The sequence below is a fragment of the Ascaphus truei genome, chromosome 10 (genome assembly GCF_040206685.1).
Source record: "Ascaphus truei isolate aAscTru1 chromosome 10, aAscTru1.hap1, whole genome shotgun sequence".
Lineage (NCBI taxonomy): Eukaryota > Metazoa > Chordata > Amphibia > Anura > Ascaphidae > Ascaphus > Ascaphus truei.
In genome coordinates this window covers 60,896,562-60,921,105 of record NC_134492.1, presented here as the reverse complement: position 1 = coordinate 60,921,105, position 24,544 = coordinate 60,896,562, and the positions used below count along the sequence as shown (strand labels likewise).

The 24,544-nt window shown below is 50.0% G+C and overlaps 1 long non-coding RNA gene across 1 annotated transcript in view; it reads left to right on the top strand.

The window, feature by feature from the left end:
* Nucleotides 1–3,269: 3,269 nt before the first annotated feature.
* Nucleotides 3,270–24,544, top strand: part of LOC142503997 (uncharacterized) — a 58,792-nt gene continuing 37,517 nt past the window's right edge. Inside the window, exon 1 of the long non-coding RNA XR_012804158.1 lies at nt 3,270–3,472. This is a non-coding gene — a long non-coding RNA (uncharacterized LOC142503997). The remainder of the gene's footprint in view (nt 3,473–24,544) is intronic.

Here is a 24,544-nt window from a genome sequence, read left to right as displayed (position 1 = left end):
GTGAGTGGGTGGGTTGGGTGAGTTCGGTGAGTTGAGTGGGTGAGTGGGTGGGTCAGTGGGTGGGTGGGTCGGTGAGTGGGTGGGTTGGTGAGTGGGTGGGTGGGGTCGGTGACTGACTGAATGGGTGGGCGGTTTTGGGTGACTGACTGGGTGGGTAACAGAATGGGTGGGTGAGTGGGTGACTGACTGGGTGGGGGGGCAAGAGTAGAAGGCTGGGCAGGAGGCCCGCACCGCGCTTCCCCTCTGTTCCTCGTTGGGAGCAAGGGGGGAGGAGCCTGGAGTTTGTGGCTGGGGCAGTAGGGCCGCGTCGCGCTTCCCCTCCGTCCGGGAGCCGGTGCAGGGCGGCGCACGTGCGTGTGATGGTGCGGCTGGGGATGTTGCGTAGCGTCCGGGTTTGGGGGGGGGGGGGGAGAGTGTGGTATTTGTGCCTGAGGGGGGAGAGTGACGGCCACCAGGAGGGGGGAAGGTGAGCTGCGGTCCGGCTGAGGGGGGAGAGTGACGGCCACCAGGAGGGGGGAAGGTGAGCTGCGGTCCGGCTGACGGGGGAGAGTGACGGGCACCGGGAGAGGGGGGTGGGTGTGTGTGTGTGTGTGTTGGTCAGAGGCGCACATGGTCACGGTGTGAGGAGAGTGTGCGTGCGTGTCTCTCCTCCCAGCCTGGCTCCTCCCTGCCTGGCCCGCAGGCCAATGAGCTGTCCAGCAGACATACACACACAAACATTATTTGAGACTTATATATATAGATAACCCTACTCACTTATAAATAAATACACGTGGGTTGTTTTTTAATATAAATAACTTCTGTAGTGTTAGATAATCGTTGCTGCATTTGTTTATTTTACAATTCAACTCTTAATGCCATTTTGAATAAGTTTTAACATACTGAGCATCCTGTGATTTCTTTAGCCGGATTCAGCCCAGCTCACCAGCAGTGCAAGAGCTTTGTAACACTTTCCTGTTTGGGATAATTTGTTGCCAATGTTCCCGGCAGTTTGAGCTGCAAACGGTAACAATAGATAATGTTACATTAGTAATATCAGGAGACATTGAAGCTGCTGAGTTAGGGCTGTTAAATAGCGGCCGCGCGCTCCGCCGTGTGCGTGGAACCGGCCGACAGGGGAGAAGAAAATGTATGTGTGTGTGTATGTGTGTACTGTATGTGTGTATGTGTGTATGTGTGTATGTGTGTACTGTATGTGTGTATGTGTGTATGTGTGTATGTGTGTGTGTATGTGTGTATGTGTGTATGTGTGTATGTGTGTGTGTATGTGTGTATGTGTGTATGTGTGTACTGTATGTGTGTATGTGTGTATGTGTGTACTGTATGTGTGTATGTGTGTATGTGTGTACTGTATGTGTGTATGTGTGTACTGTATGTGTGTATGTGTGTATGTGTGTATGTGTGTATGTGTGTACTGTATGTGTGTACTGTATGTGTGTACTGTATGTGTGTATGTGTGTACTGTATGTGTGTATGTGTGTACTGTATGTGTGTATGTGTGTACTGTGTGTGTACTGTATGTGTGTATGTGTGTATGTGTGTATGTGTGTATGTGTGTATGTGTGTACTGTATGTGTGTATGTGTGTATGTGTCAAAGCTGCACAATACAAAAAAAAATTATTTATACAAAATGTCTTTTTTTTCCTTTAAATATTATTTCATACATTTTTAACTCACACAATCTATACTCACACATACTCACACACACATATACACTCACACATACTCACACACACATACACACTCACACATACTCACACACACATATACACTCACACATACTCACACACACATATACACTCACACATATTCACACACACATACACACACACACACATATATACTCACACACACATATACACACACATATACACTCACACACATATACACACACATATACACTCACACATACTCACACACACATATACACTCACACATATACACTCACACATACTCACACACACATATACACTCACACATACTCACACACACATATACACATTACCTTCCATCCCAGTCGCTCACAGCATACACACAAAAAGCGTGCGTCACGTGCGTTCTCACAGGCGCGCGGGGATGTGCGCGCGGACACACTATGTAACGGCCCTTACACTGACGGATTCATTTGAAACTGAAAGGCAACAATTTAGTGAGCCCGGGAAGCAGGATCTCCGCTGATCGGTCAGCAGCTCAGGTCAATAGCTTCCAGTAAAGCTAATCAAAGGCTGTACAGGCATACCCCGCATTAACATACGCAATGTGACCGGAGCATGTATGTAAAGCGAAAATGTACTTAAAGTGAAGCACTACCTTTTTCCCACTTATCGATGCATGTACTGTACTGCAATCGTCATATACGTGCATAACTGATGTAAATAACGCATGTGTAACAGGCTCTACAGTCTCCCCGCTTGCACACAGCTTCGGTACAGGTAAGGAGCTGGTATTGCTGTTCAGGACGTGCTGACAGGCGCATGCGCGAGCTGCCGTTTGCCTATTGAGTGATATGTTCTTACTCGTGAGTGTACTTAAAGTGAGTGTCCTTAAAGCGAGGTATGCCTGTATATATTAAAACCAAAAAAAAAAACCTTTTTTTTTGCTTTAAAGTGCCGCTTAGATCGTCTCATTACAGTAATATAAGTTCTACTGTTCTTTCAACCTCACCTACGAGGTAATTACCAGAGCTTGTGACGCTGTAACTACGTATCAAAGAGTAAACACGTGAAATACTTTGCCATCCCCTCATTACCGGTGTATTCCTATAGACCTAACCGTCCTTTTGCCACGCTCCAGACTTTGTGTCACATTTGGAAACTGAAAGAAAGCAATAACGCGGGATAACCGGGGTCGCGGTTACACAAAGACCATTATAATGTTTCTTTTTCAGGGGTGACGTTTGTTACAGAAATAATATTTGTTCCACGCGTGCCGGTTTTTACCGTGGACAATCCCGGTATAGGACGGGCTCGACGCTTCGGATTATTTAAACAATGACATTTGTTTGGGTTTTTTTCTTTAAGTGGGACTTCCACGGAGAAACATTCCTGCAGTCATTGTTCAACACAGAGAGGGAAGGGGAAAAAATCATTATGAGAACGACCCCCCCCCCCCCCCCCTCTCTCTCTCTCTCTCTCTCTCTCTCTCTCATCCCCGAGGCAAAGAGTTTAAGTTGGCCAATCCGGTTTGGCTACCGTCTGCGTTCCCGGCCAATGGATCCCCTATGTGAGTCCCACGTGACAGCCAGCCTTCCCTCCCCTTCTTTTCAGGAGACAGAGAAGCAGAAGAAGAAAAAAAAGAAAGATTTCAGTTCATGTAAGGTCTGCTGCCCTGGCAGAAACCAAACCCCTGCTGCCCTGGCAGAAACCAAACCTCTGCTTGTCGCCGACTTTGGCGTCTACTTTTGCCGTGCCTTCGAGCCGGGAATGCCTGCGCGCTACCTGCCGCACGTCCGACAACCCGCCGACTACCTGCGTAAGTATCTCTTTAGAAATGTTTATTTAAATTTTTTTTAAAACCCTATTTCTTTCATATTTTCGGTGTTGGTTAACAAGGTTTTTGTTTTTAAACCCGTTCGGCAGACTTTGGGTTGTTGCTAAGTGCGCTCCCCCCCGGGAAAAGAACCACGCAGTTTTTAACCGTGCAATCTTTCGCCGCCCTCTGCGAAAAAGCCTGGCGTGAAAACCGCCGTCCCTCCGCGTCCACCTCCCCGGCAAATAACGGGGTGGGAGTGCGGTTTAAAATGCGTTTCCCCTCGAACCGTATCCCGTAGCAGAAATATACCCCGATCGTTCCTGACCTGTCTGGCACTGAATGGGTTACCCTGAGATTCTGAACCCAAGAGATTCCCCCCCCCCTAATGTCCAAGAGGGGTTTAAATCGTTAACCCCCCCCCTAATGTCCAAGAGGGGTTTAAATCGTTAACCCCCCCCCTAATGTCCAAGAGGGGTTTAAATCGTTAACCCTCCCGCCCCCCCCTCCCCCCCGCAAGATGCCTTAAAATGAAATCCTATATTTCAGTTTTCAGGGCGACGGGCGAGGGTTTATCCAGGGTTCCTGGCAATGAGTGGGTTAAACCGTTATTATACGTATTTTTTTTTAACACAAACTGTTTGGATTCACGTAAAATAGGCTGTTTTTTTAAATCCTCAAATCAATGTTTTTCTTCTTCTTTCGTTCCACAATTCGTTTTTTTTTCTTTATCGGAAGCAATTTGCGGCTTCCGATGTAAAAATGGATTTTGACTTCAGCCGAGGGGAAAAATCGCGAGGGATTTAGATGTGTCCGGACCACAAATGTTTATTTAAAAAAAAAAAATGTAATATATAAATAAATGACTTTTTTTTTTTTTAAAGGCAAAATGCATCCGGGTAAGATTTAGGGTTTTTTAGGTTCGTTCTGGAAGTGTGGAATTTATTGAGCGGTTATGGGGTGAATTCTTAGGAGAAAAATCTCAGCTGAAATGTCTTATTTTTTCTCTGTCTGACTTCTCTGTCCCACACAAAGGGCTGCTTTCCCAGACACTTGTGTCTGTCTCCTTATATACGAGACATCCCAGCAAAGAAACTCGGGGAAAAAAACCCTACAGAAATATTTAATGGGGGGTGTCTGATTTATTCGATTTCCCAGCCACAAACATTGATTAACAGCTACCTGTATTTCTCAGAACGCAGAACACGAAAATAATCTACATTTGTGGGTTTATTTATTTAAAATAATAAACACTTTGCTGGTTGTTGTTTTTTTCAACAACAAATCGTAACAAATCTTTTTGACTTACAAAGGAAAATTAATTAAAAAAACAAACAAAAAAAAACATTTTTTGGGGGTTCTGTTTTGCCTTTTTACCCGAGGGTTGTTTTTTTTTTTTTTAATGCAGGCTCGCAGCAATCGTTGATTTTGGGGGGTTTAAAAAATGTCCGCCGTGTCCCCCCACCCCTTCCTTCTCGTAGGACACAAGGGTTTTGCTGATTAAGTTAAAATAGTTAAAAAGGGGCTTTTTAAAAATAAAATAAAAATTGGAGACATTTGCTGAGTTTGTAATGGTGATCTCCGTGAGAAACTTTATTTGGGGGATACCTGCAGAAGAATTTTCATTCATACGGATTTTCGGGGAAACTTTGCGATGTCACTCCAGGGACAAAAATACTTTAGTAATATCCTGTTTCCAATTCATTTGGTTAATTACAGAGGGGGACAAGTTCTGGGTTTGCATGAACAGCAAGGGCGTTTTAGGATTATCTCCGTTTGCGCTGCGATAAACCGCGGTGACAAGTAAGGCAGTTATGAAGCAGATCGAGGCTGGAATATGGGGCAATAGGGGGTATTATAAGAGGAGTTATTGGGGGAGGTTATATGGGGCAATAGGAGGAGTTATAGGGATAATAATAATTGTTTGTTCTTGTATATCGCTGCTAGTTTTACGTAGCGCTTTACAGAGACATCTTGCAGTCACAGGTCCCTGCCTCGTAGAGCTTACAATCTATGTTTTTGGTGCCTGAGGCACAGGGAGATAAAGTGACTTGCCCAAGGTCACAAGGAGCCGACACCGGGAATTGAACCAGCAGTTATGTGGGACAATAGGAGGCATTATAGGGAGTGATTATATGGGGTAATAGGGAGGCGTTATATGGGGTAATAGGAGGAGTTATAGGGAGGGGTTATATGGGGTAATATGAGTTATAGGGAGAAGTTATATGGGGTAATAGGAGGGGTTATAGGAGAGGTTATGTGGGGTAAGAGGAGGAGTTATAGGGAGCGGTTATATGGGATAATGGGGTGAGTTATAAGGAGCGGTTATATGGGGTAATAGGAGGAGTTATAGGGAGCGGTTATATGGGGTAATAGGAGGAGTTATAGGGAGAGGTTATATCGGGTAATAGGAGGAGTTATAGAGAGCGGTTATATGGAGTAATAGGAGGAGTTATAGGGAGCGGTTATATGGGGTGACAGGAGGAGTTATAGGAAGCGGGTATATGGAGTAATAGGAGGAGTTATAGGAAGCGGTTATATGGGGTAATAGGAGGAGTTATAGGGAGCGGTTATATGGGGTAACAGGAGGAGTTATAGGGAGAGGTTATATGGGGTAATAGGAGTTATAGGGAGAGGTTATATGGGGTAATAGGAGGAGTTATAGGGAGAGGGTTAAATGGGGTAATAGGAGGAGTTATAGGGAGTGGGTTAAATGGGGTAATAGGAGGAGTTATAGGGAAAGGGTATATGGGGTAATAGGAGGAGTTATAGGGAGCAAACCAGCATCAATATAAAAGCCAAATCCACCGCCAATGGTAACAACAAACCTTTAATAATATCTCTAATCTTCTTCTGATTTATCTAATTTTGACAACCCAAACAGGTAAGGTTTCCCCATTACCCTCCTTGCTGCATGGCCTTCCCCTCCCTGGCAGTGAGTATTGGGGCTCTCCCCTCCGGTTCTTTGTCTGCTTGCAGTGCCTGTGTGTGTGATCCCCCCCTCCCCCCTCTCCCTCCCCCCCCCCTCCCCCCTCTCCCTCCCCCCCCCCCCTCCCCCCTCTCCCTCCCCCCCCCTCCCCCCTCTCCCCCCTCTCCCCCCCCCCTCCCCCCTCTCCCCCCCCCCCTCCTCTCCCCCCCCCCCTCCCCCCTCTCCCCCCCCCCCCTCTGTGTGAGAGACACCTGCATGCCCAGACACCGCTATCCGCCCGGGTTCAGACTGTCTGGAATTCTGCCAGGATCGCTGGGTTCTTTCTCTCTACAATGGAGCAGCCTGCATGCTATATACCAGGGAGGCACAACTCCCCCGCCCAACATGTCAGATGTTCAGGATCTCCCTGCTTCAGCACAGGTGGCTCAATCAGTGGCTTGGTCGAAGACTGAGCCACTGATTGAGCCATCTGAGCTGAAGCAGGGATATCCTGAATAGCTAACCTGTTGGTGGCCCTTGGGGACTGGAGTTGGCCACCAGTCAACGACTCAGCCATTGAGTGAGTCACCTATGCTGAAGCAGGTATATCCTTAACATCTAACCTGTTGGGGATGTCTTGAGGACTGGAGTTGAGCAGTCCTACTATATACTGTCAACCTATATCCCTGCTACAAGCGCTGCATATTAACCATTCAAAGCCTGCAACCACATTGCAGGCAACTCTGGCAGTGAACGGGTTAAAATGGCAGTGGCCCATTATTTTCAGTTGTCAGTCGTCCCATCCCCCCCCCCCCCCCCCCGCCCCCACTTCTCTGTAAAAATGTATGTTGTTTTGCTAAGTGAAATTCATTCAAGAGCTTTCTGGAGAATTGTGATGGCAAAATATGGAGGTTTGTTAAAGATGGCCGCTATCATGATTTGCCGGTGTTTATACGTCCGCGCCAATCACGGCAATTTGGGGAATTGGGTGCGGGTGTGCGCCCCCTGATTGGGTGAGTTGGAGTCGCTCCCACTCCTCAGAGGGAGGGGGCAGAACACACAATTTAGTGGAGTGCCAACTTTTATACCCGAGGGAGGGGTTTGTAACCCTGCCCCATAACTGGGCAGGTCCAGGTACTTCCATCACACCACTGGCATGTGACACTCCAACTGCCAGGAGACCTGCACCTGGATAGAGTAACATTGTATCTATCCAGGCTGCAACTGCAAGCTAGGCGCTATGCAGGAGTTTAACCCCAACACTGCCTGTTCTTATCAGGACTTATAGTGCTAAGGCCAGGGGAAAGGCTATAGCCAGGGGAAAGGCTATAGCCAGGGGAAAGGCTATAGCCAGGGGAAAGGCTATAGCCAGGGGAAAGGCTATAGCCAGGGGAAAGGCTATAGCCAGGGGCTCTAGGCTACATTTATTATTGAACATTTCACAATGTTTGATTTTCAGGTCTCCAATGGGCAAGATAATAATGTAGGTATCCCGTTATTAAATGGCAGAGAATGTGTTAGGCCGGCGACTTATCATTTATTGCAGTTTCAAGAACACTTGAATGATAGTTTCTAGCAGAATGTTAGCGCCGGCGTCAGATGGGGAAAGATGTGACGTGAGTGTGTTTCCGCGAGACGCTCATCTCTCAGGCACAGAGGTTACAACGGCCCCTCAGATCTGGGGGTTTAACAGAGTGAAGAGAGAGGAGAACAGCAGGAGTTACAGACGCAAACTGGGATACATTCTATTATAGTGTTGTGCAGGGGAACTGACCCTATAAGCGCTCTCTCTAACTCCACCTATAACCGCTCTCTCTAACTCCTCCCCTAACTGCTCCTATAACTCCTCCCCTAAATGCTCCTATAACCGCTCTCTCTAACTCCTCCTATAACCGCTCTCTCTAACTCCTCCCCTAACTCCTCCTATAACCGCTCCGTATAACTCCTCCCCTAACTCCTCCTATAACCGCTCTCTCTAACTCCTCCCCTAACTCCTCCCCTAATTGCTCCTATAACTGCTCTCTCTAACTCCTCCTATAACCGCTCTCTCTAACTCCTCCCCTAACTCCTCCTATAACCGCTCCGTATAACTCCTCCTATAACCGCTCTCTCTAACTCCTCCCCTAACTCCTCCTATAACCACTCCCTATAACTCCTCCCCTAACTCCTCCTATAACCACTCTCTATAACTCCTCCCCTAACTCCTCCTATAACCACTCCGTATAACTCCTCCCCTAACTCCTCCTATAACCACTCCCTATAACTCCTCCCCTAACTGCTCCTATAACTCCTCCCCTAATTGCTCCTGTAACGGCTCCCTATAACTCCTCCCCTAACTGCTCCTATAACTCCTCCCCTAACTGCTTCTATAACGGCTCCCTATAACTCCTCCCCTAACTGCTCCTATAACCTCTCCCTATAACTCCTCCCCTAACGGCTCCTATAACTCCTCCCCTAACTGCTCCTATAAGCTCTCCCTATAACTCCTCCCCTAACGGCTCCTATAACTCCTCCCCTAACTGCTCCTATAAGCTCTCCCTATAACTCCTCCCCTAACTGCTCTGTAATAACGGGTAAAGAAGTCTTTAGGATTTGTTTTGTTTCCACAGCTTTTTATAATAGGGGAAATTTTAGTGCTACACAAATATATTCTTCCCCCGTCCATGCAAACACGCACAACGGGTTCAAAACAGGAGAGAGAGGTTTTGGAACTATTGTTTGAATCTAATAAAGTTACAAAACTATGGCGGCTCCTTCACAGAGAGAATCCCAAAGGGAAATGAACTGAGCATGCTCCAGCTCGGACAGGAAGTGATGTTTTTGGTCTTAACCAATAGGGTTCCTGGACTGTTGTATGATGGGTAGTGTGGATAGCTATAAAAACGGCACTTGTGGGAAGTGGCTTCACTGCACTTCAGACCTCCGTGCGGACAGGTGGTAGAATTTTGCAAATGACAATGCACGCTGACCAAAACGCTTACCAGATCGCGTGTGAACGTGGACAAGGTCGCCATTTTTTCGGCGGCTGCCAAAGGGTCACTTTTTACCTGCTTCGCGGTCGTGGGTGAAAGTTTTTCACACAAAACTCTCTGGGCGTGTATGTGTATACCGGTATTACCACTCTGGGCGTGTATGTGTATACTGGTATTACCTCTCTGGGCGTGTATGTGTATACCGGTATTACCTCTCTGGGCGTGTATGTGTATACCGGTATTACCTCTGGGCGTGTATGTGTATACCGGTATTACCTCTGGGCGTGTATGTGTATACCGGTATTACCTCTCTGGGCGTGTATGTGTATACCGGTATTACCTCTCAGGGCGTGTATGTGTATACCGGTATTACCTCTCTGGGCGTGTATGTGTATTCCGGTATTACCTCTCTGGGCATGTATGTGTATTCCGGTATTACCTTTCTGGGCATGTATGTGTATACCAGTATTACCTCTCTGGGCATGTATGTGTATACCGGTATTACCTCTCTGGGCATGTATGTGTATACCGGTATTACCTCTCTGGGCATGTATGTGTATACCGGTATTACCTCTCTGGACGTGTATGTGTATACCGGTATTACCTCTCAGGGCGTGTATGTGTATATCGGTATTACCTCTCTGGGCGTGTATGTGTATAACGGTATTACCTCTCTGGGCGTGTATGTGTATACCGGTATTACCTCTCTGAGTGTGTATGTGTATACCGGTATTACCTCTCTGGGCGTGTATGTGTATACCGGTATTACCTCTCTGGGCGTGTATGTGTATACCGGTATTACCTCTCTGGGCGTGTATGTGTATACCGGTATTACCTCTGGGCGTGTGTGTGTATACCGGTATTACCTCTGGGTGTGTATGTGTATACCGGTATTACCTCTCTGGGCGTGTATGTGTATACCGGTATTACCTCTCTGGACATGAGCTGACCGGCTTGGGGGGCCGTGGGATTTCCCCGAGCAGGGAGAGCAGGGCTGCTGCTAGGGGGCTGGGCAGCTTCCTCTTTCCTGATTGGTTGCTGCTGGGTAATGCAGCCAATCAGGAGGAGGTGTCAGGAGCCATGGGGTGGGGCCAAGGAGAGGAGGAAACGGCATGGAGTGGTGAGAGGTGTGTGCGTGTCTTGAGTGCGTTGCACCTTTCACTATTGTGTACAGTATTTACAGAGAAGCCGCCTGGCAACAATAGTAAGAGGCCAGATCAAAATGCAGGGCTTTATTTACAATATTAGATCCCACAAGTCCTCTCTTTGTCCTATTTGGGACATCTTTGCATGATATTAATGTCACAGGGATAGATTATTCGGGTGGGTATAGAAGTTGCATTTTACCCTGCAACATCAGCACTATAAATGCATTAAGAAGATCGTCAATAACAGGACACATGTTGTTTTCTTGCCATAAAGTTGGGGCTAAGATCGGCGTCTTCATCCTGCGTCTCTCCCAGCGTCCACGTACCAAGGGACTGCGCCCCCATTCTGCCCCTCTGTGCTCCAACCGGTGATTCCGGAAGGGTCAGTAGGGGAGTAATAGGGAGCGGTTATATGGGGTAATAGGAGAGTTATAGGGAGAGGTTATATGGGGCAATAGCAGGAGTTATAGGGAGGGGTTATATGGGGCAATAGGAGGAGTTATAGGGAGGGGTAATAGGAGGAGTTATAGGGAACGGTTATATGGGGTAATAGGGGGGTTATATGGGGTAATAGGAGGAGTTATAGGGAGAGGTTATATGGGGTAATAGGAGGAGTTATAGGGAGCGGTTATATGGAGCAATAGGAGGAGTTATAGGGAGCGGTTATATGGGGTAATAGGAGGATTATAGGGAGAGGTTATATGGGGTAATAGGAGGAGTTATAGGGAGCGGTTATATGGGGTAATAGGAGGAGTTATAGGGAGCGGTTATATGGGGTAATAGGAGGAGTTATAGGGAGAGGTTATATGGGGTAATAGGAGGAGTTATAGGGAGCGGTTATATGGGGTAATAGGAGGAGTTATACGGAGCGGTTATATGGGGTAATAGGAGGAGTTATAGGGAGAGGTTATATGGGGTAATAGGAGGAGTTATAGGGAGCGGTTATACAGTATGGAGGAGTTTTAGGTTCTATGCATAAGGCTGTGCTTATAGTGCCGGCTGCCATCGCGTGCGCTTATAGTAAGCGCAACGGATTGGTCGCGATCGCTTGAAGTCATCTCTATTTGATTTTTCCAGTGACCGCAGACTGACGTCGCCGTCACTATAAGCGCAGCCTAAGGATGAGTTGGGAAGATACAAAGATATCTGTTCCAGGCGTCTCGGGCAGGAAAGAATTTGAATGAATAATAGAGGCCTCATTCTTTTGCTGTATTACTCCCATAAAATGAACTCAGTAAAGTTTATTTTCAGTCAGCCATAAAAGATTGACATGAAGTTCTTTCTGCTGCCTCAGCAGCCCGGCCAAGAGCCAAGTTACTTTAATAACACAGCTTGTCAGTGAGCGTTTCTCGTGCAACAGAAAACTAACCTTTTAAAGCTTATGCGAAGGGCGAAAAACAGCATATTTCACGTTAAAATGACTTCACTTTTATTCTGAATTTGTGTCACTGCTGCGAGTTAAATTAAGCGGTTATATGGAGGAATTATAGGGAGGAGTTATAGGGAGCGTTTATATGGGGTAATAGGAGGAGTTATAGGGAGCGTTTATATGGGGTAATAGGAGGAGTTATAGGGAGCGTTTATATGGGGTAATAGGAGGAGTTATAGGGAGCATTTATATGGGGTGATAGGAGGAGTTATAGGTAGAGGTTTATGGGGTAATAGGAGGAGTTATAGGGAGCGGTTATGGGGGAATAGGAGAAGTTATAGGGAGCGTTTATATGGGGTAATAGGAGGAGTTATAGGGAGAGGTTATATGGGGTAATAGGGGGAGTTATAGGGAGCGGTTATATGGGGTAATAGGAGTTATAGAGAGCGGTTATATGGGGTAATAGGAGTTATAGAGAGCGGTTACACGCGACACGGGCAGAATACACGGGTCACATCCAAACGTGAGCTTGGACAGGATACACGGGTCACATCCACACGTGACATGGGCAGGATACACGGGTCACATCCACACGTAAGCGCGGGCAGAATACACGGGACACATCCACACGTGAGCTCGGGCAGGTACACACGGGTCACATCCATACGTAAGCACGGTCAGAATACACGGGTCACATCCATACGTGAGCACGGTCAGGATACACGGGTCACATCCATACGTGAGCTCGGGCAGGATACACGGGTCACATCCACACGTGAGCACGGGCAGGATACACGGGTCACATCCACACGTGAGCTCGGGCAGGATACACGGGTCACATCCACACGTGACATGGGCAGGATACACGGGTCACATCCATACGTAAGCACGGTCAGAATACACGGGTCACATCCATACGTGAGCACGGTCAGGATACACGGGTCACATCCACACGTGAGCACGGGCAGGATACACGGGTCACATCCACACGTGAGCTCGGGCAGGATACACGGGTCACATCCACACGTGAGCTCGGGCAGAATACACGGGACACATCAACACGTGAGCGCGGGCAGGATACACGGGACACATCCACACGCGACATGGGCAGGATACACGGGACACATCCATACGTGAGCACGGGCAGGATACACGGGTCACATCCACACGCGAGCGCGGGCAGAATACACGGGTCACATCCACACGTGACATGGGCAGGATACACGGGTCACATCCACACGCGAGCGCGGGCAGGATACACGGGTCACATCCACACGCGAGCGCGGGCAGGATACACGGGTCACATCCACACGTGAGCACGGGCAGGATACACGGGACACATCCACACGCAAGCGCGGGCAGAATACACGGGTCACATCCACACGTGAGGGCGGGCAGGATACACGGGTCACATCCACACGTGACATGGGCAGGATACACGGGTCACATCTACACGCGAGCGCGGGCAGGATACACGGATCACATCCACACGTGAGCACGGGCAGGATACACGGGACACATCCACACGCGAGCACGGGCAGGATACACGGGTCTCATCCACACGCGACATGGGCAGGATACACGGGTCTCATCCACACGCGACATGGGCAGGATACACGGGACACATCCACACACGACATGGGCAGGATACATGGATCACATCCACACGTGAGCACGGGCAGGATACACGGGTCTCATCCACACGCGACATGGGCAGGATACACGGGACACATCCACACGCGAGCGCGGGCAGAATACACGGGTCACATCCACACGCGAGCGCGGGCAGAATACACGTCACATCCACACGCGAGCGCGGGCAGAATACACGGGTCACATCCACACGCGAGCGCGGGCAGAATACACGGGTCACATCCACACGCGAGCGCGGGCAGGATATACGGGTCCAAAACTTTCCTTTCGAGGCACAGTATATATACACACATAACACACGCCTATATGTGTATATAAATAAATACTATATATATATCCCATGGGTGGCCAACTCCAGTCCTCAAGGGCCACCAACGGGTCAGGATATCCCAGCTTCAGCACAGGTGGCTCAATCAGTCCCAGCTTCAGCACAGGTGGGTCAGTTCGACTGAGCCACCTGTGCTGAAGCAGGGATATCCTGAAAACCTGACCTGTTGGTGCCCTTGAGGACTGGAGTTGCCCCCCCGAAATAACCGCTTTGTTTTTTAAGCTCTGAAGACCCCGTTACAGGTAGCATTGGTAGTGCCTGGTTTTTACATTCCCCCACGTCACGTGGCCCTATAGGAGGCCACGGCTGGTGACGTTGCAGCTTCCTACTTGTCCACATGACGCAGTGTGAGACTTCAACCGCCATGTAAGTATCGCAGGCCTCGGGGAGTCTCCGGAGCTGTTAGACGTTACGTTTCAGGAAGCACTTTAGCAAGTTCTTCCGTCTTCGAGGCCCCTATATATATACAATATATGTGTATATATATATATATACAATGTACAGGCAGTCCTCGGTTATCCGACACAATGAGTTACTCAAAATGGCGTTGGATAGCGAAACGTCGTAAAGCGAAACACGTTTTCCCATAGGAACACTATTTAAATGAAAGGTTCCGTTCCTGAAGGCATTTTTAACACTAAAATACACCAAATATTTTACGCAGACAATAAGATATGCAGCACACACATACATAACATAGTGTATATACTGTATTATATATAGAATATAACATAATATAATAATATAATGTATAATATATTATATAATATATATATCATATACACCTAAACAACTTTGCAAAGCGTCGTAAGAGCGTTGGATAAGCCGTTTTGGCGTTGTATAAATGAGCATAGGTATGCATTGCACAGCGTTGGATAAGCCATTCGTTGTAAAGCGAAGCGTTGTAAAATGAGGACTGCCTGTATAGCACTATATAGCACTATATACTTATCGGATCTCATTAAATCTAAGGCTGGGGCCATGGGGCCTTCGCCCGCGCGGAGGTGCGCGGACGCTTCCCCTGGCCATGGTGGACGGGCCGTGGGGGCGTTCCTAGGGTGTCACCGAGCTGGTTCGCCCTCATTGGGCGAACCGCTCACGTGACCGGCCTGTCACAGTAAGAAATCTGTTTGAACTGATTTCTTGCGCAACGCCCGCTTCCGCGCGCCCGCACACCGCATGGACACGAACACTGCCTTAAGGCAGTCTGTTCGCGCCCGCACGGTCTGCGGTACCATGGCCCCAGCCTAAGGCCGCACGTATAGTCCCTGCGACGCGTGACATCACCCGTCGCCGCTAGTGAAAGTTGTATTTCGCTTTGCGGCGCGGGCGACCAGGCCATTGATTGGTTCAGGTGCTCACGAGGCGACAGCCCCTGAAAAATCAAATATTCCTGGCTTCAAAAAAATCGTAGCGGCGACAATGCATTTGTTTTCGGGCGACATCGCGTCACCGGCACTATAAGCGCGGCCTAAGGCTGCGTCCATAGACACTGCAGCTGTGCGGTGTCGTGTGGAGGCGCAGGAAAAGCGGGTGCTTTCCCTGGGCTTAGTACGCGCGCCGTCCGGGGTGGTGTCTATGGGCGGGCCAGTGACCGCCCTATCCCGCTTCCGCGTGCATGCGCCCGCACGCTGTATAGACACGATCACTGCCTTTAGGCATTCTGATCGCTCAGCGTGCGGACGCGTCCGCGCTGTCTGCCTCTGTATGGACGCAGCCTACACGTGCAGACACACGCGTGCACACAGACACGCGCGCACACAGACACACACACACGTCTTGTGATTATATCCTGTTCTTAAACAACCCGGATGTAACGTATGTGGAACCTCCGGCAATATTGTGCAATGCTTGTTTCTCAAGCCCCTATAGCGTTAGGAGCAAGTTATCACACTGTGTACCCTGTCTGCTGCCGATCACCCGGCCCCTTCTCATGTCCCCTGTCTGTTATTCTCTCACTGTCCCGTCCTCCTCTGCCCCCTCTGTCCCCTCTCTCTGTCCTTTCTTCCCCTTCTCTCTCTCTGTCCTCTCTTCCCCTTCTCTCTCTCTCTGTCCTCTCTTCCCCTTCTCTCTCTCTGTCCTCTCTTCCCCTTCTCTCTCTGTTCCCCCTTCTTAGTCTCTGTTCCCCACTCCCCTTCTCTCTCTCTGTCCCTTCTCCCCTTCTCTCTCTCTGTCCCTTCTCCCCTTCTCTCTCTCTGTCCCTTCTCCCCTTCTCTCTCTCTGTCCCCACTCCCCTTCTCTCTCTCTGTCCCTTCTCCCCTTCTCTCTCTCTGTCGTGGAACAGTATTTTACATTTCTCTGTCTCCCTTTGCAGCTCATAGGATTCATGTCTCCCTGGTTTAGCTGCCTGCTATTCTCCCTGTCCCAGCAGCTAGCTGCATGTGAAAAGGCAACATTATTGTTACATGTTGTTTACACCACCCTAGTCAGTGCTGGTTGTCTGCAATCTCCTATTCTCCTAGCAGAGAGTGGGCTATTCCTACCCCCCTGTCCTTGCTGACAGTTAGTATAGTCTCACTTCACTTCTAGTGTGACCCTTGCTCCTCACTTCCTTTTCACCCTGGACTCTGAGTGAGTACCTGCCTGCTATTTGCCCCAGCAAGGCCTTTCTGTTTTACACTGCCTCTTCCTTGATACACTGCACTTCAGACAGAGAAGCGCTCTCTACCCAAAATACATCTGCAAGCACCTTTCTTCCTGTGATTTTCCCTCAATAAAACTAAGAAAGACAAAAGGACTTGTTGTGCTTTGGAAGAGGGAAGGTATGAGTTAAGCTAACTGGAATTATTCATACTGTACATCAAGCATGTCAAACTCGCCCACAACGATTATTTTTGCGGCCCAGCTCGCGATGTGCCAGGCAATGCGCGCACTGCGCTCTCTGCAAAGGGGAACAAAAAAAAACCTCTCCCTCGCCTGATTGGCTGGCGCGTGTTGGCACGCTGCCAGAATTTTTTTTTGGCCCGCAGCAAGCGGGCCCTCCCCCCCGTATCACTCTCGTCACAGCACAGGCCAATCAGCAACACGCTAAGTGTGCCGCGAGCTCTCCCATCTGCTAACACCACCGCCCGCCTTCAAAGCCATGTATCGCGTTGTCAGCGCTCCCGGCTGCACACGTGGGCTTGGGAGGGAGAGAATCAGTCAATTTTTTTCTTCAACTTTATACACAACATCTGTGTTCTTAATATATTGGTTGGGCTAATTGTCATTTGTCTCATTCCCTTTGATGAGTCTTCCTTGCATGCATCACTGTGGGTAGTGCTGGCCCATCTCTGGCAAAGGAAGGGGATATTAATAAAGAGTGTGTGTCTGTGTGAGTGTCTGTGTATGTGAGTGTCTGTGTGTCTGTGTGTGTGTGTCTGAGTGTGTGAGTGTCTGTGTATGTGAGTGTCTGAGGGTGTGTGTCTGAGTGTGTGTCTGTCTGAGAGAGAGTGTGTCTGAGAGAGAGTGTGTCTGAGAGAGAGAGTGTGTCTGAGAGAGAGAGTGTGTCAGAGAGAGTGTGTCTGAGAGAGAGTGTGTCTGGGAGAGAGAGTGTCTGAGAGAGAGAGTGTGTCTGAGAGAGAGTGTGTCTGAGAGAGAGAGTGTGTCTGAGAGAGAGAGAGTGTGTCTGAGAGAGAGAGAGTGTGTCAGAGAGAGAGAGTGTGTCTGAGAGAGAGAGAAAAAGAGTGTGTCTGAGAGAGAGATTGTGTCTGGGAGAGGGAGAGAGTCAGAGAGGAGTCAGTCAGGGAGAGTGTCAGTCAGTCAGGGAGAGTGTCAGTCAGTCGGAGAGAGAGAGTCAGCCAGAGAGAGAGAGAGAGAGTCAGCCAGAGAGAGAGAGTCAGCCAGAGAGAGAGAGAGTCAGCCAGAGAGAGAGAGTCAGCCAGAGAGAGAGAGAGTCAGCCAGAGAGAGAGAGAGTCAGCCAGAGAGAGAGAGAGTCAGCCAGAGAGAGAGAGAGTCAGCCAGAGAGAGAGAGTCAGCCAGAGAGAGAGAGAGTCAGCCAGAGAGAGAGTCAGCCAGAGAGAGAGAGTCAGCCAGAAAGAGAGAGAGAGAGTCAGTCAGAGAGAGGGAGGGAGTCAGTCAGAGAGAGGGAGGGAGGGAGTCAGTCAGAGAGAGGGAGGGAGGGAGTCAGTCAGAGAGAGAGAGTCAGAGAGAGGGAGGGAGTCAGTCAGAGAGAGGGAGGGAGGGAGTCAGTTAGAGAGAGGGAGAGAGTCGGAGAGGGAGAGAGAGAGTCAGAGATGCTAAGTGTCAGGAAAAAAACATTAATTTTATCGTTTTTTTTTTATACTGTACTTTTCGAAATAAACCTAAGTTTCTATGAAAATTGAAGTTTTTGTTTTTTTGCGGCCAACCTAAACTTAAACCTTGTTTGGCCCGTGTTAGCCTTTGAGTTTGACATGCTTGCTGTACATCATTCGTGACCCTGGTTCCAGGATAATCTCTGTCCCTTCTCCCCTTCTCTCTCTGTCCCTTCTCCCCATCTCTCTCTCTCTCTCTGCCCCCTCTCTCTCTCTGTCCTCTCTTCCCCTTCTCTCTCTGTTCCCCCTTCTTAGTCTCTCTCCCCCACTCCCCCTTCTCTCTTTGTCCCTTCTCCCCTTCTCTCTCTGTCCCTTCTCCCCTTCTCTCTCTCTCTGTCCCTTCTCTCCCCCCCTTCTCTATCTCTGTCCCCCCTGCCCCTTCTCTCTCTGTCTCTTCTCCCCTTTCTCTCTCTCCCTTCTCCCCTTCCCTCTCTTTCCCTTCTCCCCCTACTATCTCTCTGTCCCCCTGCCCCTTCTCTCTCTGCCCCCCTGCCCCTTCTCTCTGTGTCCCTTCTCCTTTCTCTATCCCTCTCTGTATCCACCCTGCCCCTTCTCTCTCTGTCCCTTCTCCCACATCTCTCTCTGTCCCCTCTCCCCCTTCTCTCTCTCTGTCCCCTCTCCTCTCTCTCTCTGTCCCCTCTCCCCCTTCTCCTTTCTCTCTCTCTGTATCCCCCTTCCCCTTCTCTCTCTCTGTCCCCCTGGCCCCTTCTTCTCTGTCCCCTCTCCCCTCTCTGTCCCTTCTCCCCCTTCTCTCTCTGCCCCCCTGTCCCTTCTCCCCCTACTATCTCTGCCCCTCTGTCCCTTCTCCCCCTATTATCTCTCTATCCCCCTGCCCCTTCTCTCTCTGTCCCTTCTCTCCTCCTCTCTCTGTCCCTTCTCCCCCTTCTCTCTCTGTCCCCCCTCCTCTCTCTGTCCCTTCTCCCCCTTCTCTCTCTCTGTCCCCCCTCCTCTCTCTCTCCCTTCTCTTAACCCCTCCCCCTTCTCTCTCTGTCCCCGTCCCTTCTCCCTCTGCCCATCCCCCTCTCTCTGTCCCCCTTCTCTCTGCCCCTCTGTCCCTTCTCTCTCTATCCCCCATGCCCCTTCTCTCTCTCTGCCCCCCTCCCCTCTCTGTCCCTTCTCCCTCTTCGTCCCCCCCTGCACCTTCTCTCTCTGTCCCCCCTGGCCCCTTCTTCTCTGTCAGCTCTCCCCTCTGTGTCCCTTCTCCCCCTTCTCTCTCTGCCCCCCCCTGCCCCTTCATTCTCTCCTCTCCCCCTTCTCTCTCTCTCTGCCCTCTCTCCCCCTTCTCTTTCTCTCTCTGTCCCCTCTCCCCCTTCTCTCTGTCCCCCTGCCCCTTCTCTCTCTGTCCCTTCTCTCTCTCTATCCCCTCTGACCCTTCTCTCTCTCTCTGTCCCCCCTCCCCTCTCTGTGCCTTCTCCCCCTTCTCTCTCTGTCCCCCCCTGCACCTTCTCTATCTCTGGCCCCCTGTCCCCTTCTCCCTCTGTCCCCTCTCCCCCTTCTCTCTCTGCCCTCCCTCCCCCCTTTTCTCTGTCCCCCCTCCCCTCTCTATCCCTTCTCCCACTTCTCTCTCTGTCCCCCCTGCCCCTTCTCTCTCTCTGTCCCCATGGCCCCTTCTCTCTCTCTGTCCCCCTTGCCCCTTTCTCTCTGCCCCCCCTGCCCCCTCTCTCTGTCACCCGCCCCCTTCTCTCTCTGCCCCTCCTGCCCTTCTCTCTTTGTCCCCTTTACCCCTCTCCCCCTTTTCTCTCTGTCCCCTTTACCCCTCTCCCCCTTCTCTCTCTGTCCCCTCTACCCCTCTCCCCCTTCTCTCTCTGTCTCCCCCAGTCCCTTCTCTCTCTGTCCCGTCTCCCACATCTCTCTCTGTCCCCTCTCCCCCTCCTCTCTCTGTCCCCCCTGACCCTTCTCTCTCTCTGTCCCCCCGGCCCCTTCTCTCTCTCTGTCCCCTTGTGACCCTTATCTCTGTCCCCTATTCCCTTCTCTCTGTCGTCCCCCTGCCCCTTCTCTCTGTCCCCTATCTCCCTTCTCTCTGTCCCCTCTCCCTTCTCTCTCTGTCCCTTTCTCTCCCCATGTCTCCCCTTTTCCCTGTCCCGTCCTCTGCCCCTTTTCTACAACCCCCGGGAGGGGGCAGAGGGCACAGTTCCCGGCTGCCCTGGCGCCCGAGTTTTCAGGAATAACCTTGGCGCCCGCATGCGCTCTGAGGGAGAGAAGTGAGAAAGTCCAGCTCCGCAGAAGCTGTCACGGTGTTTGGAAAGGGTCTTTACGAGCTGTGTGAGCATGTTACTGGCGAGTGAGATCCCGCCTCCGTTAGGGACATCGTTTCATCGGGTTATTTCAGGTGAAAATCATTCATTCTCGCTGGTTCCGTTCCCTGCTCGCATTCGGGCTGCGTACTGGCCACGCTTATTAACGCACAATGTCCTAACCTGGCTGAGAAACGCGTGCTGGCTTCAGGCTGGGACCCCACCATCTTCTCAAAATCGGTCAAATGTCTCGGCTTTTAGTTTTGGGTGGGGTGTGGTGCGGGGTGGGGGGGGAGAGGGGGGAAGAGAGAGGGGGGAAGTGGGAGGGAGAGGGGGGAAGAGGGAGAGAGGGGGGGAAGAGGGAGGGGAGAGGGAGGAGGGAGAGAGATGGGGAGAGGGAGGAGGGAGGGAGAGAAGGGGGAAAAGCAGAATCGGGTGAGAGAGAATGAAGGGGGGGGGGAGAGGAGAGTTTATGTTTTATTAGAAAACTGAAATAAATCAGTAATGCATCCTAATTGGAGACGCTATTAGACAAAGACTATAATAATACAAATTTATTTTTAAGTTGTCATTTGTTTTAGAAATCATTTTTTTTATGTGTCCCAGTCTCTCCTTTTGACAATGTGGTCCCCCTATAGAAGGCGCGTCCTTCCACGCCCTATAGGAAGGGTGTCCTTCCTTACCCTATAGGAGGCGCATCCTTCCTCCCCCTGTAGGAGGGGGTCTCTTCCTCCCCCTATAGGAGGCGCATCCTTCCTCCCCCTATAGGATGGGCATCATTTCTCACCCTATAGGAGGGACATTCTCGGTACCCTATAGGAGAGGTCTCCTTCCTCCCCCTATAGGAGGGGCATACTTCCTCACCCTATAGGAGGGGCATCCTTCCTCACCCTATAGGAGGATACCCCCCTCCCCCCACGCGGAGGCGGACTCGTCACGGGGGACCATCGCTGGATCGGCGGATCCCATTGTTCCTCAGTCGGCACTCCCGGGGGCTGGAGCACCCGGCAGGTACCTATATCAGAAGTGCACCAACAGAGTACATACTGTACACCATAGTGGCAGCGCTGACCACATACAAGGGTTGGGCTGTTATCCTTGTGGACACCAGGTTGGTTGGGTGCCCGAGTGCCCCTCTGGTACGGTGGACACGGTGTGGGTTACACTGCGGTGGGGTAAGGCCCTGCGAGGTGAAGGGGTAGCTGTAACCAGTAGGGTTATTATCCGGCTATCACTGGTTATTATATGTTCTGCAGTAAAAGGTTCTTCTTATCACATACTGTGTGTATCAGTGTGGTGGTTCCTGTGAGGGGCTCCTCCCACTGCGTTGGGATCCCTCCCAGGTGGAGGCGCAGTACCAAGTTGTATTGCTGTATCACCCCGTGCTCCCCGCGGCGGAGGTTCGGGATCTCTGCGAGCCAACAGGTAAAGCCAGCACCCGTAGACTCCTTACCCTAGGGGGACAGAGGGCTACATAAAGATACCAAGCATTTTGATCTGTTCTTTGTCTGCAAAATAACGATGAAGCTGTCATCCGTCCGGCAGAGAAACAGAAGCGGACTTCCGTGTTCCCCGGAGAAAAGTGAAACACACTCACTTTCACACCGACACAAACTAAGTCAAACAGTGACACAAGGCGGAATTAAAACTTCCTAAGGAGACGATTGTCACGGAGAAGTGATGTTAAAAATGCTTATTCACCCCCCGCTACCCCAGGGCCTGTCCCCTATAAACACTACTGCTGATTTGGGTGCATCCTGGGTAATCCCCGAATAAAAGACGGGTTGGCCCAGAGAGTAAGGTGACCCCCTGCCGGGTCTGCCAGAGAAAAGAATGTTTATTCAATGCTTTTAATGCCTTGGCTTGACCTCTGACCTATTTCTTTTTTTTGCAGGCCAGGTGCAGTGGCCATTCACGCTCGTTCACGCTCTGTCAGAGCAGCAGTCCCACACTCCTACTTTCAATACACACTGTGATCAGCTATTTTATTCCCTGTCGTTTATTGATTTGTCACCCGAAATGAGAGCTCTTGTCTTTTTGAACATGTGCGCGCGGTGGCAGCCATTTTAAAATCCCAGCCAGTGAATCTAGATTTGAAAGGGGGTTTTTTTTTTTTACATGTAATAAAAACGATAGCGTGTTCTGCGTGTCACACAGAACCAATTAGCGGGGTGTAAATATAATATATATGCACATTGCAACCCATACAATGCAGATACACGCTGAATGTAATGTAAATATATACACTGTATACACTGCCGTGAAACTGTTTTTCCCGGTACTGTTACAAATATGGCCACCGCTGTCTTTGTGGCTCTCCAGGAAAATCATTTCCCAGATTATAATTATTATTATTTAACACAGTTACGCTAGGCAAATACACTGCTGCTGCATAGAATACAGACACATGCGGATACGTGACATACTGTGTGTACAGTATGCAGATACCCCTGTACAGTATAACATACACACACACGCAACTATACTAATTGTATTCATGAATGGGTAACAAACAACACCTATGGAACTCATGTTCCTATAGACCAGGAGTGGCCGTCTCTGGTCCTCAAGGGCCACCAACTGGTCAGGTTTCCAGGATATCCCTGCTTCAGCACAGGTGGCTCCATCAGTCCCAGCTTCAGCACAGGTGGCTCAGTCTTCGACTGCACCTCTGCTGACGCAGGGATATCCTGAAAACCTGACCTGTTTGGGCCCTTGAGGACCAGAGACCGCCGACCCTTCTATAGACTCTGTAGGGCCGTGAGTTACATAGGCCTTTCGGCTATAACCTTTTCTCCTACATCTCACCGCCCTCAACGTGGCTGTTCCTCTGGTCAGCAGACATCTGTGACAACAATGGGCGTATTGAGTGCGGCGCAGGCACAGACACTGCATGGCTCAGTCCTCGGAAATATACAATCGGGAGCCTGTTGGTTAGAGGATTAACCAGGGGCTGTCCCACGGCAAGACAAAACGTTTAGAACGAGCTGAATTAGTCATCTCCCCCCGCGGGGAAATCATTCTGTTTGGGAGAATATAACATTTCCTCCGGGGGCATATTAAAGATGGCCACCAACTGTTTCGTAGCTCAGCCCTGGTCAGTGCAAGTTAGGAATATTCATGGTTAGGATTTTTTTATTCAGATATACAATTTATTGGGGGTTACTGAAGCGATCAGATCTGAGAAAGCTGCAGTGATTCCAATGATGCAGTGATCTGGGCAGCCAAATTTACATCCCAAACTGTACTAATGGCAGTGACATGGTTAAGGGGTCAGTCCCTCCTAGGGCCATAGTGTACTAATGGCAGTGACATGGTTAAGGGGTCAGTCCCTCCTAGAGGCAAAGTGTACTAATGGCAGTGACATGGTTAAGGGGTCAGTCCCTCCTAGGGCCATAGTGTACTAATGGCAGTGACATGGTTAAGGGGTCAGTCCCTCCTAGAGGCAAAGTGTACTAATGGCAGTGACATGGTTAAGGGGTCAGTCCCTCCTAGAGGCAAAGTGTACTAATGGCAGTGACAGGGTTAAGGGGTCAGTCCCTCCTAGAGGCAAAGTGTACTAATGGCAGTGACAGGGTTAAGGTGTCAGTCCCTCCTAGGGGCAAAGTGTACTAATGGCAGTGACATGGTTAAGGGGTCAGTCCCTTCTACAGGCCAAAGTGTACTAATGGCATTGACAGGGTTAAAGGGCCAGAACCTCCTAGGGACAAAGTGTACTAATGGCAGTGACAGGGTTAAGGGGTCAGTCCCTCCTACAGGCCAAAGTGTACTAATGGCAGTGACAGGGTTAAAGGGCCAGAACCTCCTAGGGACAAAGTGTACTAATGGCAGTGACAGGGTTAAGGGGTCAGTCCCTCCTAGGGCAAAGTGTACTAATGGCAGTGACAGGGTTAAGGGGTCAGTCCCTCCTACAGGCCAAAGTGTACTAATGGCAGTGACAGGGTTAAAGGGCCAGAACCTCATAGGGACAAAGTGTACTAATGGCAGTGACAGGGTTAAGGGGTCAGTCCCTCGTACAGGCCAAAGTGTACTAATGGCAGTGACAGGGTTAAAGGGCCAGAACCTCCTAGGGACAAAGTGTACTAATGGCAGTGACAGGGTTAAGGGGTCAGTCCCTCCTAGGGCAAAGTGTACTAATGGCAGTGACAGGGTTAAGGGGTCAGTCCCTCCTACAGGCCAAAGTGTACT